This window comes from Rana temporaria, chromosome 2, assembly GCF_905171775.1.
Source record: "Rana temporaria chromosome 2, aRanTem1.1, whole genome shotgun sequence".
Classification (NCBI taxonomy): domain Eukaryota; kingdom Metazoa; phylum Chordata; class Amphibia; order Anura; family Ranidae; genus Rana; species Rana temporaria.
The window spans coordinates 245,120,061-245,133,265 of NC_053490.1; the positions used below are offsets into that span (position 1 = coordinate 245,120,061).

The window sequence follows — 13,205 nt, forward strand, 5'->3', positions numbered from 1 at the left end:
CTTGATCAAAAGCACCTAAGTTGGCTGATCAGAACCCCCCCCATCATTGCCACTCATCCCATTCCCCCCACCAAGAAGTAAGAGAAGGATCAAAAATAGAGAATACATGGAAGGGAGAGAAAAAGAGGAGGAGGAAGAAAGAAAAAAGGAGAGAAAGAATAAGAGAAAAAAACAAGAAAGACTGCTAGAGAGAGGGGAGGGGGGAAAAAACAAGAAATTAGGATAACGATAGATAAAAGGGAAAGAAAGGAGAACAAACAGAAAGAATAGTACATCTTAAAGTGTACCATATGAGGGGACTCAGGGAGCGCAACACTTCTGTCGGTTGGGGCGCAAATTACTTGTCTTGGGTGCTGACAACACACACTATGAAAATAATTTTACTGTTAGGGGTCCCCACAACTTGGGAAATTTTATCAAGGGGTCACGGCACTAAAAGGTTGAGAACCACTGCTATAGAGGGTATTTGATGCTGTAAACGAAAGAAGACTATATTGTGAATATACAGCATATATAAAGCGTAGGTGGCAATATGTGGCTACATATATTGGCAGCACCCTCTTAGAACTTGCTGTTACTGCTGGATACTGGACCGGCATTTCTGGGGAGTTTCAGAGCTTGTCACTTCTACCAGCTTCTCACACATTCCTATTAATCTGTAACTACCAGGGCTGCCTCACTGACCAATAGAAATATGCAAAAGGTAAGAACTGTAGAATCTTACTCAGCTGAAATACTAGGGGATTCTACCCTAAGAGATTTGAAGGCTACTGGCCACTATGTGTAGCCACCTCTAGATGCCAGTGCTTTATATCTAAAGCAAGTTTTTTTCCCATGGCAGTCTTGATTCTGTTATATCCTGACTGGGAGATCATCTGTGTCCAGGAGTTAATATGAGAGCAAAAGAGAAGTAAGACCAAAAATGTTTTTCCAACCATTGATGCACTGAACATTAGTGTGTCATGCTATATAAGCCTGGAACAGTTGCAGCCTTGAAGCAAATGTAAAAAACATTATGTTTTCATATTCTCTTCATATACAGAGTAAGAACAACTTTAACCGTGTGAGGTTCTGTGTTCATGGGTAATTTCACATCCCTAGTCAATTATTATTAATACCTCATCTAAAATATGCAGTTCAGTTTTGGGCACCAGTTCATAAATAGTATATTGGGGAAATGGAGAAAGTGCAAGGTACAACACCCAAACTGATAAGTGGTATGGAGGTACTCTGCTATACAATTTATCAGGAGACATTAGCTGAATTGAATTCACTCTCTCTTGAGAAGAGGCAATTAAGGATATGATCACCATGTATAAATACATAATTGGTAGGGTTGAGCGAACCCGAACTGTAAAGTTCGAGTTCGGTACAGACTGGGTTTTTTTGTACCCGGATCCGAACCCAAACAATTTGCTGAAAGTTCAGGTTCGGGTCCGGTGTTCGGCAATGTTACGGTGGGCTGCAGGGCAGCCAATCGCCATTTGTTTTACTACTGTGACTAAGAAGCCATCACAGCCATGCCCACTAATGGCATGGCTGTGATTGGCCAGTGCAGCATGTGACCCAGCATGTGACCCAGTCTCTATATAAGCTAGAGGGACAGAGCACAGCTCGTCACTCTGCATTAGATAGGGTAGAAAGGCTGCTGCTGATCTGATCTGAGGGAGAGATTTAGATAGGAGTCAGACTGTCCTGCTACAGAAATCATATTACACCAGTGCTGCATAGGTTCCTGTGAGATACTCTGCATTAGATAGTTTAGGGAAAGGTTCCTGATTGTTCTTATAGGGACAGAAATATATAGGAGTCAGTCCTGCTTCAGAAATCATATTACACCAGCGCTGCATATGTTCCTGTGAGATACTCTGCATTAGATAGTTTAGGGAAAGGTTCCAGATTGTTCTTATAGGGAGACAAATATATAGGAGTCAGACCTGCTTCACAAATCAAATTGCAGCAGCATTGCATATTTTCCTGTGAGATACTCTGCATATTACACCAGCACTGCATAGGTTCCTGTGAGATACTCTGCATATTACACCAGCACTGCATAGGTTCCTGTGAGATACTCTGCATATTACACCAGCACTGCATAGGTTCCTGTGAGATACTGTGCATATTGCACCAGCACTGCATATGTTCCTATGAGATATTCTGCATATTGCACCAGCACTGCATATGTTCCTGTGAGATACTCTGCATTAGATAGTTTAGGGAAAGGTTCCAGATTGTTCTTATAGGGAGACAAATATATAGGAGTCAGACCTGCTTCACAAATCAAATTGCAGCAGCATTGCATATGTTCCTGTGAGATACTCTGCATATTGCACCAGCACTGCATATGTTCCTCTGACATACTCTGCATATTGCACCAGCACTGCATATGTTCCTGTGAGATACTCTGCATATTGCACCAGCACTGCATATGTTTCTGTGAGATACACCCTTTATATACTTTTCTTCTATTGTGCTATTCAAAAAACATCCATTTAGGGAAAAAAATTAAATTTTGCAGTGTTTCCTCTAGTTTATGCAGTCTTGCCTGCATCTTTACGTGTGAGATACACACTTTACATACTGTTTTCTATTGTTCTATTCAAAAAACACCCATTTAGGGCAAAAAAATATATTTTACAGCCACATCCACCGCCACCTCAACCTCCTACTCCATATAGACCTCGTCCTCCTAGGTCAAGATTTTTTATTTTATTTTTTTTATGTTATTTTAAGTTATTTCCCTATCCACATTTATTTTCAGAGTACTTACCGACATTTTGCTGCCATTCGCAGCCCTCTAGCCCTTTCCCTTAGTGTTTTAGAGACATTTTTGTACTGAAAAGTTTGAGTCCCCATTGACTTCAATGGGGTTCTGGTCCGGGGTTCGGGTCCGGGGTCAAGTTCGGGTCCCGAACCCAGACTTTTTTACAAAGTTTGGCCGAACCCATCGAACCCGAACATCCAGGTGTCTGCTCAACTCTAATAATTGGTCAATATAGTGAACTTGGTGTAGAGTTATTCACTTTAAGGACATCACAAAAGACAAGGGTGTAATATTTACATCTGGAGGAAAAGAGATTTAGCTTCCAAATACAGAAACGCCTCTTCACAGTCAGAGCGGTGCAAATGTGAAATAAACTCCCTCAAACTAGTCCTGGCCAGCGTAGTAGATTTTTAAGGAAAGGTTTGGATTCTTTCCTAAATGCTCAAAATATAACTGGATACTCATATTTATAGGTAATAACACCAGGGGTGGTTGATCTAGGGAATATCCAATTGCCTCCTGGGGAATCAGGAAGGAATTTTTGCTCATGAGTTTATACAGGTTATTTATCATGTATGCTAATCTGTGAAATAACTTGCAGTTAATTAAACATGAATCACTACTAGTGGGTGAAGTTTAATTGCTGTTTATTACATTTTAATGATGTCTTTCAAGAGGAGTTTTCAAATATCAATTAGGGTTAGTGATGCAATAAGCCCTAAAAATGAATACATAGAAGAATAACAATAGCCTACATTTTTAACATCCTATAGAGCAGTGGTTCTCAACCTGGGGGTCGGGACCCCCTCTGGGGTCAAATGATGATTTGCCAGGGGTCACCAAATCCTGGGCTGTTCCTGAAGCCCGCACCACTCTCCCAGACTTCTTGCGGCTGCCCAGTAGGGCTGTTTCTGGAGCCCACGGCTGCCCACTCAGCCTCTTCGCAGCCGCCTATTCAGTTCACAGTAATGGTTGGGGGGCAGAGACTAGAGGTCAGCTGACTGGTGAGGATTGTGAGGTGGGAGGGGCTGGAGCAGACCCTATCTCCTGATTTCAGCATATGTGTCACTGCTACGAGACACCACAAAGTCGGAAACACAGTGAGTAACACTACCTGTGAATATAGTTGCCATTAAAAGTCCCCACTACAGTTCTCAGATCAGCAGATGACCTTGATCAAAAGCACCTAAGTTGGCTGATCAGAACCCCCCCCATCATTGCCACTCATCCCATTCCCCCCACCAAGAAGTAAGAGAAGGATCAAAAATAGAGAATACATGGAAGGGAGAGAAAAAGAGGAGGAGGAAGAAAGAAAAAAGGAGAGAAAGAATAAGAGAAAAAAACAAGAAAGACTGCTAGAGAGAGGGGAGGGGGGAAAAAACAAGAAATTAGGATAACGATAGATAAAAGGGAAAGAAAGGAGAACAAACAGAAAGAATAGTACATCTTAAAATGTACCATATGAGGGGACTCAGGGAGCGCAACACTTCTGTCGGTTGGGGCGCAAATTACTTGTCTTGGGTGCTGACAACACACACTATGAAAATAATTTTACTGTTAGGGGTCCCCACAACTTGGGAAATGTTATCAAGGGGTCACGGCACTAAAAGGTTGAGAACCACTGCTATAGAGGGTATTTGATGCTGTAAACGAAAGAAGACTATATTGTGAATATACAGCATATATAAAGCGTAGGTGGCAATATGTGGCTACATATATTGGCAGCACCCTCTTAGAACTTGCTGTTACTGCTGGATACTGGACCGGCATTTCTGGGGAGTTTCAGAGCTTGTCACTTCTACCAGCTTCTCACACATTCCTATTAATCTGTAACTACCAGGGCTGCCTCACTGACCAATAGAAATATGCAAAAGGTAAGAACTGTAGAATCTTACTCAGCTGAAATACTAGGGGATTCTACCCTAAGAGATTTGAAGGCTACTGGCCACTATGTGTAGCCACCTCTAGATGCCAGTGCTTTATATCTAAAGCAAGTTTTTTTCCCATGGCAGTCTTGATTCTGTTATATCCTGACTGGGAGATCATCTGTGTCCAGGAGTTAATATGAGAGCAAAAGAGAAGTAAGACCAAAAATGTTTTTCCAACCATTGATGCACTGAACATTAGTGTGTCATGCTATATAAGCCTGGAACAGTTGCAGCCTTGAAGCAAATGTAAAAAACATTATGTTTTCATATTCTCTTCATATACAGAGTAAGAACAACTTTAACCGTGTGAGGTTCTGTGTTCATGGGTAATTTCACATCCCTAGTCAATTATTATTAATACCTCATCTAAAATATGCAGTTCAGTTTTGGGCACCAGTTCATAAATAGTATATTGGGGAAATGGAGAAAGTGCAAGGTACAACACCCAAACTGATAAGTGGTATGGAGGTACTCTGCTATACAATTTATCAGGAGACATTAGCTGAATTGAATTCACTCTCTCTTGAGAAGAGGCAATTAAGGATATGATCACCATGTATAAATACATAATTGGTAGGGTTGAGCGAACCCGAACTGTAAAGTTCGAGTTCGGTACAGACTGGGTTTTTTTGTACCCGGATCCGAACCCAAACAATTTGCTGAAAGTTCAGGTTCGGGTCCGGTGTTCGGCAATGTTACGGTGGGCTGCAGGGCAGCCAATCGCCATTTGTTTTACTACTGTGACTAAGAAGCCATCACAGCCATGCCCACTAATGGCATGGCTGTGATTGGCCAGTGCAGCATGTGACCCAGCATGTGACCCAGTCTCTATATAAGCTAGAGGGACAGAGCACAGCTCGTCACTCTGCATTAGATAGGGTAGAAAGGCTGCTGCTGATCTGATCTGAGGGAGAGATTTAGATAGGAGTCAGACTGTCCTGCTACAGAAATCATATTACACCAGTGCTGCATAGGTTCCTGTGAGATACTCTGCATTAGATAGTTTAGGGAAAGGTTCCTGATTGTTCTTATAGGGACAGAAATATATAGGAGTCAGTCCTGCTTCAGAAATCATATTACACCAGCGCTGCATATGTTCCTGTGAGATACTCTGCATTAGATAGTTTAGGGAAAGGTTCCAGATTGTTCTTATAGGGAGACAAATATATAGGAGTCAGACCTGCTTCACAAATCAAATTGCAGCAGCATTGCATATTTTCCTGTGAGATACTCTGCATATTACACCAGCACTGCATAGGTTCCTGTGAGATACTCTGCATATTACACCAGCACTGCATAGGTTCCTGTGAGATACTCTGCATATTACACCAGCACTGCATAGGTTCCTGTGAGATACTGTGCATATTGCACCAGCACTGCATATGTTCCTATGAGATATTCTGCATATTGCACCAGCACTGCATATGTTCCTGTGAGATACTCTGCATTAGATAGTTTAGGGAAAGGTTCCAGATTGTTCTTATAGGGAGACAAATATATAGGAGTCAGACCTGCTTCACAAATCAAATTGCAGCAGCATTGCATATGTTCCTGTGAGATACTCTGCATATTGCACCAGCACTGCATATGTTCCTCTGACATACTCTGCATATTGCACCAGCACTGCATATGTTCCTGTGAGATACTCTGCATATTGCACCAGCACTGCATATGTTTCTGTGAGATACACCCTTTATATACTTTTCTTCTATTGTGCTATTCAAAAAACATCCATTTAGGGAAAAAAATTAAATTTTGCAGTGTTTCCTCTTGTTTATGCAGTCTTGCCTGCATCTTTACGTGTGAGATACACACTTTACATACTGTTTTCTATTGTTCTATTCAAAAAAACACCCATTTAGGGCAAAAAAATATATTTTACAGCCACATCCACCGCCACCTCAACCTCCTACTCCATATAGACCTCGTCCTCCTAGGTCAAGATTTTTTATTTTATTTTTTTTATGTTATTTTAAGTTATTTCCCTATCCACATTTATTTTCAGAGTACTTACCGACATTTTGCTGCCATTCGCAGCCCTCTAGCCCTTTCCCTTAGTGTTTTAGAGACATTTTTGTACTGAAAAGTTTGAGTCCCCATTGACTTCAATGGGGTTCTGGTCCGGGGTTCGGGTCCGGGGTCAAGTTCGGGTCCCGAACCCAGACTTTTTTACAAAGTTTGGCCGAACCCATCGAACCCGAACATCCAGGTGTCTGCTCAACTCTAATAATTGGTCAATATAGTGAACTTGGTGTAGAGTTATTCACTTTAAGGACATCACAAAAGACAAGGGTGTAATATTTACATCTGGAGGAAAAGAGATTTAGCTTCCAAATACAGAAACGCCTCTTCACAGTCAGAGCGGTGCAAATGTGAAATAAACTCCCTCAAACTAGTCCTGGCCAGCGTAGTAGATTTTTAAGGAAAGGTTTGGATTCTTTCCTAAATGCTCAAAATATAACTGGATACTCATATTTATAGGTAATAACACCAGGGGTGGTTGATCTAGGGAATATCCAATTGCCTCCTGGGGAATCAGGAAGGAATTTTTCCCCCACTGGAGCAAATTGGATTATGCTTTAATATTTTTAATATGTCCTCTAAGATCATACTATGGGTATAGGAATGTGTATATGAATGTTTTTTTTTCTCTTTTTTATTATTTTTTTTTTTCGTCTATTGGTTGACTAGGTGGACTTGTATCTTTTTTCAACCAGATTAGCTATGTAACTATCCTTTCAATGTATTCTTGGAAACTGGAGGAAAGACAGAAACCAGTAGAAGCCAGAGAATTATGAAAGACTAGGCATTTTTTGAACATAAACTAAATAGAAAGACAATAGGCCAGATTCACAAAGACTTACGTCGACGTATCTACTGATACGCCGCGTAAGTCCATGGATGCGCCGTTGTATCTATGCGCCGTATTCTTGAAACCAGATATGCCTGAATTCTGGCTCCATCCAACCGACGTAAGTCTCCTACGCCGTCGTATCTTGGGTGCATATTTCCGCTGGCCGCAAGGGGCGCTTCCATTGATTTCCGCGTTGAATATGCAAATGACCAAGATACGCCGATTCACGAACGTACTTGCGCCCGTCGCATGAGTATACGCTGTTTACGTAAGACGTACGTCCGGCGTAAAGTTAAACCACCAAATAGCTGGTCTAAGTCTGTTAGGGTATGGACGTCGGAACTGCCGTCGGATTTTACGTCGTTTACATAATTCGTACGTGAATGGGGCTGGGCGTAGGTTACGTTCACGTCGTTGCCATTGAGCCGTCGTATCTTAGGGCGTAAATTCGACGTGATTCTGAGCATGCGCCGTTCGTTTGGCGCGTCCTTTACATGGGGTCACGATTCATTTTAATACAACACGCCCACTACCTGCCTACTTTGACTTAGGCGGGCTTACGCCGGCCCATTTACGCTACGCCGCCGTAACTTAGGGAGCAAGTGCTTTGTGAATACTGGCCTTGCCTCTCTATGTTACGTCGGCGTAGCGCATATGAGCTGCGCTACGCCCGCTCAAACATATGCCGCTCTACCTGAATCCGGGCCAATAGGTTCATCCTGTATTGGGCACATTTGTAAAAAAAACACACAATCCATCATCCAGACTTTTTTTTTAAATTGGAAAAAAGAAATACAGTAAACCCCTAAGACAATTCTAGATGGCTACATGGGCTGGTATCCTGGGAATATAGAATAACATCGAAGTCTTGTGGGCCTAGTGTATTATCCTTAATGTAGGTCTTTAACCACTTCAGCCCGGGCCATTTTACTGGTCAATGACTGGGCCACTTTTTGTGCGACGTGGCTCCCAAACAAAATTGGTGTCCTTTTTTCCCCACAAATAGAGCTTTCTTTTGGTGGTATTTGATCACCTCTGCTGTTTTTATTTTTTGCGCTATAAACAAAAATAGAGCAACAATTTTGAAAAGTAAAATATATTTTTTACTTTTTGCTATAATAAATATCCCCCAAAAATATTTTTTCCTCAGTTTAGGCCGATACGTATTCTTCTACATATTTTTTTAAAAAAAACTGCAATAAGCGTTTATTGATTGGTTTTGCGCAAAAGGCATTTTTATTAATATTTTTTTACTAGTAATGGCAGCGATCTGCAATTTTTATCGGTACTGTGACCTTATGGCGGACACTTTGGACACTTTTGACATTTTTGGGACCATTGGCATTTTTATAGCAATCGGTGCTATAAAAATGCATTGATTACTGTAAAAATGACACTGGCAGGGAAGGGATTAACACTAGGGGGCGATCAAGGGGTTAATTATGTTCCCTCATTGTGTTCTAACTGAAGGGGGGTGGGAGTGACTAGGGGAAATGACAGATCGCTGTTCATACATTGTATGAACATACGATCAGTAATTTCTCCCCCTGAAAGAACCCGGGAGCTGTGTGTTTACACACACAGCTCCCGGTTCTCTCTCTGTAACGAGCGATCACCGGTGCCCGGCGGTTAATAAACAAAACAAAGTTAAGAATCATACTCACAAACAAATGCTTGGGTCATTGCATAAAATTCATCCACTTATGTCCATGTATAACTTGTCAACATCGCATAGAACTATGTTGCAGAAGCATAGGCTAACGCATAGGCTAACACGTTTCGAGGAAGAGGCAAACCTATGAAGACGTTAGCCTAGGCTTCTGCAAAATAGTCTTATCTGATGTTGACAAGTTCTGCATGGACATAAGCAGATGAATTTTATGTTATGCAATGACCCAGGCATTTGTTTGTGAGTATGATTCTTCCCTCTGTTTTACTTTATTAAAGACATACATTGAGGATAATGCACTAGGCCCATGCTCCTTCTATTTTCTTCTATATTCCCAGTGTTATCGTACTTCTCCAGTCTTTGGAAAGCAGCAGGGCATGCATTATCCACTCGAATGTGTCAGAAAAGGAGCTTATAATTGCAGTAGAGCCCACTGCATAGCACAAGAGATTAAACAAGGTGTTGTTGTATCTGAATCATAAGACTGTTCTGGTCTCCTCATGGCTATAGAGATCCAAGCATACTGGGCTTGACCATGCTGATACAAACCTGTATGATACAGGTGATTCAAGTAGATGATGCTACTGTTCCTCTAGTACATGATATAGAAAATTGAGGGGATTTATGTGAAAGCTGAACTCCAGGCAAACAACACTCCTAAACACCTAAATTAGATACGTGGAAGATGGTTTACCTGCCAAAGGATTTATATCTCCGTACATTCATTCCTAAGATTTACACATTCCTGCCAGACAGCAGAGCAAGGTTGGCCACCTAACTTTTTGAACTCCAGTTATCTAATACAGATTGGGTAATGAGCTCATCCTTTTCGCTCTCACTTGCTGCAAGCATGTTCACTGTCAGCGAAAATGCATGCAACTAACATAATTGAACCCTTAGTTTTGTCTCTCCCGCTTCCTGTCTAAGGCCGCGTACACACGATCGGTTAAACCGTTAAGAACGGTCTGATGGACTGTTTTCATTGGTCCAAACCAATCGTGTGTGGGCGCCATCGGTTATTTATCCATCGGTTAAAAAAAAGCCAACTTGTTTTAAATTTAACCGATGAATACCTAACCGATAGAAAAAAAACCCGATCGTTTGTAGGCACGTCGATCGGTTAAAAATCCACGCATGCTCAGAATCAAGTCGACGCATGCTTGGAAGCATTGAACTTAGTTTTTTCAGCACGTCGTTGTGTTTTACGTCACCGCGTTCTGACACGATCGTTTTTTTAACTGATGGTGTGTAGGCACGACTGACCATCAGTCAGCTTCATCAGTTAACCAATGAAAACGGTCCATCAGACCGTTCTCATCGGATGAACTGATCGTGTGTACAGGGCTTTAGTGTTTCTGTATGGGAATTTACAGGAGACCAATACTAAGTCAATGTCAGCTATTTATTCTAGTTTAATTTAAAATGTGTTTTAATATTTTATTTTATTTTATTTTTTAAATGCATCATGGCATTCACTGGTAATTTTTGTGTAAAGTTATTTAAAGTCTTCAAATACATTAAATATAAGCAAAACTTGATTCAAACTAAAGAAACTTAAAGAGGATGTCCGCTGAAAAAAAAAATATTAAAAGTCAGCAGCTACAAATACTGCAGCTGCTGACTTTTAATATCGGCACACTTACCTGTCCTGGAGTCCAGCGCCGTCCGCAGCAGAGGATGAGCGATCGCTCGTCATTCTGCTGCCCCCCCGCCATCCTCGGTGAGGGAGCCAGGAAGTGAAGCGCTCCGGCTTCACTGCCCGGGTCCCTACGGCGCATGCGCGAGTTGCGCTGCGCCTGCTGATTGGCTCCCGCTGTGCTCTGGGAGCCGAGTGTTCCCAGAGCACAACAGGGGGAGGACGGGAGGTGACGTCCTGCCCGCAGTCTGCCCGAGACTGTGGCCGGAAGTGGGTGCAAATACCTGTCTTTAGACAGGTATCTGCACCCCCTCACCCCTGAAAGGTGTCAAATGTGACAAAGGAGGGGGGAGGGTTCCGATCAGCGGGAGTTCCACTTTAGGGTGGAGCTCCGCTTTAAGAAAATGAATTCCCTCATTGACAAATCATTATAAGACATCTATTTTTTTCACCTGGCCTATACTTACATTGGATCACTCAACAATCTTATCACAGTTCAAATTTGGGGGAGATGTTAAAAACGGATCCTCACGGGATCCACAGATGTGAAGGGGGCCTTATAATTTAAAGAGATCTGTGGGTAACTAAATGTTAATGGTCTTTAAATACTGATTGACCAATTGTCTGGCACATTTATCTTAAGTGAATCATCTTGCTATGAGATGAAAGAAAAATCCTGGATTGCCGCACTCCTCAAAAAACAATGTCTTTATTCAAAACATAAAAATATAAAAAAAAATAAAAAAAAAATAAAATTCAAATGGAAAAAAACTGCCAAAATTCATGCAGTCAACCAAAAAGTGGATTAGGAAAAAAGAGCTGACATGTTTCGCATCCTGTGATGCTTACTCGTAGCTAGTGAACAAATGACCAAAAGGTGCTTAAATAGGGGAGGGAAAGAGGTGAATGGGGCGTTTCACCAAACACTCCCAGGTGATCATTAGTCAAAGGAACACCATTTTCCTTGATGTATCACACATGAGGTGCTCCTGTGTATGAGATTAAAAAAGATTTGTGAATAAAAAAATCGAATTTCTCAAACTCTTGATGGTGAAACCAAACAAGAGAAAGAAAAAAAGAGGAGAGACCCCATGTGTGAGACACATATATATGTCATAACCAGTGAAAAGGATGAATGAACAACAACAAATAAAACAAATAATAATACATTTTGTGTGACATTATAAAAAGGTTGTGAAGTAGACATATGTGGCTATAGGGTGAAATAGGCAATAAATAAAGAATGTGGAAATTCTGAAGACTGCAGCCTTTTGTATGTCTAAAAACAAACAACATTTATATGTATAAAAATATGATATTTTAATTAAAATGGTATATGTGTGGTTATGATACCATGCACTATGTCTCTGCGCATTTCTGGTTTGCATGTCATTATTAAAGCGGTAGTTCACCCTGACCCACATGATGTTACCATCGAGACAGGCATTGTAGCGCGAGCTACAGTATGCCTGTCCCGATTTTTTTAACCCCGTACTCACCTCGTAGTCGTCCATCGTAGATTTCGGCTCCCGCGGGGAATGGGCGTGCCTATGGAGAGGGAGGATGATTGACGGCCGGCCCTGGCACGTCACTCTCCCCGAAGACAGCCGGAGTAGGTCTCGGCTCTTCACGGCGCGTGCGCACAGGCTATGCGCACGCGTCGTGAAGACCAAGCCTATTTCGGCTATTTCCGGAGAAGCGTGACGCGCCAGAGCCGGCCGTCAATCATCCTCCGTCTCCAGAGGCACGCCCATTCCCCGGTATCTTCGATGGACGACTACAAGGTGAGTATGGGGGGAAAAAATTCGGGACAGGCATACTGTAGCTCGCGCTACAGTGCCTGATTTAAAGGTAAAAGAAAAAAAAAAATTTTTTTTCCTGTCGATAGGGTGAACCCCCGCTTTAAACGTATATAGTCATTGTAATGTCTATATAAAAAGAAAGAAAAAAGGAAGCAATATATATGCTCCAAAAAAAAAACTTTCTTCAAAAAATGACATAATGAACAAAAACCAAACCTGAAATGACGCAGCGGTATGTGTCAAGGGCAGAACCTGTTGGAAAGCTCCACTATCATTTATCTTCTATTTTTTATATTATATATTTAAATTGAGGCACAAAATGAGTGCCTATTTAGAAAGAAGGATGATAAAGGAGCCGCAATGTTCCTAATGTCCCCAAAAAAGAGAAAACACCTACTCATTTTGAGAAAAAGTGATCAGAAAAATTTGGCCAAAGGAAAGAAGTATATACAATAAGAATATCTGAAACAAAACAGAAAATTATATGTTTCATATATAATGGGGTATAATGGGGTATGGAATGATCATGTGAACCAGCCAGACCCAACTAAT

The 13,205-nt window shown here is 41.5% G+C and overlaps 1 protein-coding gene across 1 annotated transcript in view; it reads left to right on the top strand.

Annotated features, from left to right (window-relative positions):
- Positions 1–13,205, top strand: part of LOC120926622 (dynein beta chain, flagellar outer arm-like) — a 533,844-nt gene that overhangs the window by 437,975 nt on the left and 82,664 nt on the right. The window lies entirely within an intron of this gene.